Genomic DNA, 4380 nt, shown 5'->3' on the forward strand with positions numbered 1-4380 from the left:
AAAATCAATTTCCAGATATTCAATGCAAAATATTTTCATTGTTATGTTTAAAAGTTCTGCTTTTCATAGTAATTTTCTCATAGTTATCTTTCTGAATATATTATTTTTTCAGTTTGTACTGTTTTGAATCTTAATTGGAAGCTTTCCTCAGAGATTTTGTGATCTCTGATTCTATATATTTACAAGAACAGCACCAAAAATCAGATTGAAAGTTTTTTTCTTTTTTTTTATGTGGGCAGGGCTTGGTGACTGGTGGATTAACTATGACTGTGTAGTATTCCATGGTGTATATGTATCACATTTTCTTTATGCAGTCTACCACTGACGGACATTTAGGTTGATTCTGTGTCTTTGCTATTTTTGAACAGTGTTGTGATGAACATACACATGCATGTGTCCTTATGGCAGAATGATTTATAATCCTTTGGGTATATGCCTAGTAATGGGATTGGTGGGTTGAACAGAAGCTCTGTTTTAAGTTCTTTGAGAAATCTTCAGACTGCTTTTGACAGTGGCTGAACTAGTTTACATTCCTGCAGGCAGTGTATAAGGGTTCCCTTTTCTTTGCAACATCACCAGCATCTGCTATTTGTTGGTTTTTCAATCACAGCCATTCTGACTGGTATGAGATAGTATCTCATTGCAGTTTCGATTTGCATTTCTCTAATGATTAGTGATGTTGCATATTTTTTCATATGCTTGTTGGCCACGTAGATGTCTTCTTTTGAGAAGTGTCTGTTCATGTATTATTTACATTTTTAAAGGGGTCATTTGTTTTTTCCTTGTTGGTTTAAGTTGTTTTTAGACTCTGGATAGTAGACCTTTGTCAAATACATAGTTTGCAAATATTTTCTCCCATTCTGTAGGTTGTCTGTTTACTCTGTTGACAGTTTCTTTTGCTGTGCAGAAGCTTAAAGAACTTAATTAGGTCCCATTTGTCAATTTTCGTTTTTGTTGCAATTGCACTTGAGGACTTAGTCATAAATACTTTCCCAAGGCCCAGGTCCAGAATGGTGTTTCCTCAGTTTTCTTCTAGGATTCTTATTGTGGTCTTATATTTAAATGTTTATGCCCTCTCGAGTTAATCTTCATATATGATGAAAGGAAGGGCTTCAGTTTCAATCTTCTGCATACGGCTTGCTAGCTATCCCAGTGCCATTTACTGAATAGGGAATCGCCTCCTCATTGCTTATTTTTGTCAACTTTGTTGAAGATTAGATAGCTGTAGGTGTGTGGCCTTAATTCTGGACTCTCTAACCCATTCCATTGATCTATGTGTCTGTTTTTGTACCAGTACCATACTGTTTTGTTTACTGTATCCTTGTAGTAGAGTTTGAAATTGGGTAGTGTGATGTCTCTAGCTTTGTTCTTTTTGCTTAGGATTGCTTTAGCGATTTGGGGTCTTTTTTGGTACCACATACATTTTAGAATAGTTTTTTCTAATTCTGTGATAAATGTTGGTAGTTTGATAGGAATAGCATTGAATCTATAAATTGCTTTGGGCAATATGGCCATTTTAACAACATTGATTCTTCTGATCCATGAGCATGGAATGTTTTTCCATTTGTTTGCATCATCTACGATTTCTTTCTTTTTTTTTTTTTTTTTCTTTTCTGAGATGGAGTCTCACTCTGTCGCCCAGGCTGGAGTGCAGTGGCGCGATCTTGGCTCACTGAAACCTCCACCTCCCAGGTTCAAGCTATTCTCTTGCCTCAGCCTCCTGAGTAGCTGGGATTACAGGCGCACGCCATCACGCCCAGCTAATTTTGTATTTTTAGTAGAGATGGGGTTTCACCATATTGATCAGGCTGGTCTCGAACTCCTGACCTTGTGATCTGCCCACCTCAGCCTCCCAAAGTGCTGGGATTACAGGTGTGAGCCACTGTGCCTGGCCATCTATGGTTTCTTTAAGCAGTGTTTTGTAGTTGTCATTGTAGAGATCTTTCACCTCCTTTGGGCAGATGTACTCTTAGGTAATGTACTTTTTTATTGGCTATTGTAAGTGAGATTGCATTCTTCATTGGGCTCTCATCTTGGACACAGTGTACAGAAGTGCTACTGATTTATATATATTGATTTTTTAATCCTAAAACTTGGCTAAAGTTTTCATCAAATCTAGGAGCTCTTGAACAGAGGCTACGGGGATTTCCAGGCACAAAACCATACCATTTGTGAAAAGAGACAGTTTGATTCCTCTTCTTCCTATTCAGATCCCTTTAATTTCTTTATCTTGCCTGATTGTTGTAGCTAGGACTTCCAGTGCTATGTGGAATAGGAGTGGTGAGAGTGGGCATACTTGTCTTGTTTCAATTCTCAAGGGGAATATGCATTCAGTTATTGCCCATTCAGCCTCATTCTGGCTGTTGATTTCTCACAGATGGCTCTTATTATTTCAAGGTATATTCTTTCGATGCCTTAAATGTGTTTCTTAAATTTAATACATTTTGGTACTTACATTCTTATTGCAATATCTATCAGTAGTATATGTAGGGATATTTTAAACAGTTTCTGACTTTTAGAGGTTTTTATGGTGAATTACTTTTAATCTACTTCAAAAGTGAAGAATGCTCTATATATTTTGTTTTGCAAACCTAAGGCACATATAAACATTCAATGGTAAAACAAATACAAACCTAATGCCATCGTTGGTATCCTGAAACAAAAAACTCTTAATAACATTGATCTAAACTATAAGATAACTTTTGGACGGCTCAAAAATTCAGAAAGCGGGAATCCTTTCACAAAACAGAAACCCTTATCAACCATAAAACAAGAAGCTCTGCTATAAAGAAAGGCCTTCCTATCAGATTCTTGACAATTTGGGACCAGGTTTAAGACGTGTAAGTACTCAGATCTACTCTAAATTTTCAAGGTAAGTAGAAATTCTGATCACCTCTGACATTATTTTTCATTACAGTTCTCAATATGCAGGAAACATTTCTTTTAAACTTTATAAAGTATTTACATGTTGCAAAATTAGTTCTATGCTTCAAGAGCAACAATTAGGTCAGTGTTATATGAACTCTTCTAGCTTCCTAGAATCACGTTATCATTTCAGAGTCTTCATCAGTCATGCTACTGGCTGCTGTTTTCATGACCATTTATTAGCTTGGAGGTGATAAACTGTAATATCTGTTTTTAAATTTTCTCCTTTTTCATAAAATAATGTGGTATTTCCACCAGAAACAAGACTGACATAACCTGAGGTTTTAAAAATAATTTTTCATAAAGCTTTATTTCAGTGACTATACACGATACCAATATAAACAAATTAACACTTACTTATCCTTAACTAATTTTAAACTCACAAGACTTTAATATGCCATCTAGATTTTAATGTTTATATGTAATTTTATGGATGGATGGGGAGAGAAGGACCACTGCTAAAATCTCCAAATTTAATTTTCATTTTGATTGTCCTTTTGCAATTCCAAGATATACTTAGAAATAGACACGCAGTGAGCTGAAATCATGCCTGGGCAACAGAGTGAGACTCCATCTCAAAAAAAAAAAAAAAAAAAAAAAAAAAAAAGGACATGCATGAAGATCATGTAGTTACAAGCAGAAGATGGGAATAATGATTCTCAGTTTCAGGTAAAGTGGCATCAATATCACAGGCTTGACAGAACAAAACTTTCACTGAACAACTGTGTACTACAGTTGCTCTACTGTTTCACAAATCATTTCTCCATCCCATATCTGGCTATAAGACAGGGGAAAAAATGATGGATAATTATTAGGAGCATGTATGTTAAGAATCCTTTGCTTCACTCATGATAAATCACCCTGAAAAAAAATGTAGAGATATCAGAAAGCTCTGCAAATATTAATATCAATTATAGTGTTCGCATTTTGGTACTTGATGTTATTTTAAGTACTTTTTTTCATTACTTCAAAAATACTGAGAAAATATCTCAACAAATAATATTTTAAAAAATCTTTAATGTGGCCTACAAGATCTTGCATGATCCTTCTTTGTCTATCTCTCCATTCACTTTTCTAGCCACTCCTCTCCACTTTCCTGTTTGCTCTAACGTCCTTCAGTTGTTTGAGGCCTTTGAGCATTTTATTCCCTCTGTCTACAAGATTTTCCTCTTTCCACTCCCCACTCCTCAATATGACATAAATAATTTCAGATATTATCTTAAGTATCATTTACTTAAGAAAATCTCCCTAACTCCCTGTTTTAAACTCCTATTGTTTTCTGCAGTGTTCATCACCATGATAACAATTTAAAAAAGGAGTCACAGATTAGCAGCTTACTGGCTATAATAAGTTGTATTTCTTTTTTTTTGTTTATTATTATTATTATTATTATTATTATACTCTAAGTTCTACGGTACATGTGTGTAACGTGCGGGTTTGTTACATACGTATACT

This window comes from Rhinopithecus bieti, unplaced genomic scaffold, assembly GCF_001698545.2.
Source record: "Rhinopithecus bieti isolate Rb0 unplaced genomic scaffold, ASM169854v2 scaffold_26535, whole genome shotgun sequence".
NCBI lineage: Eukaryota > Metazoa > Chordata > Mammalia > Primates > Cercopithecidae > Rhinopithecus > Rhinopithecus bieti.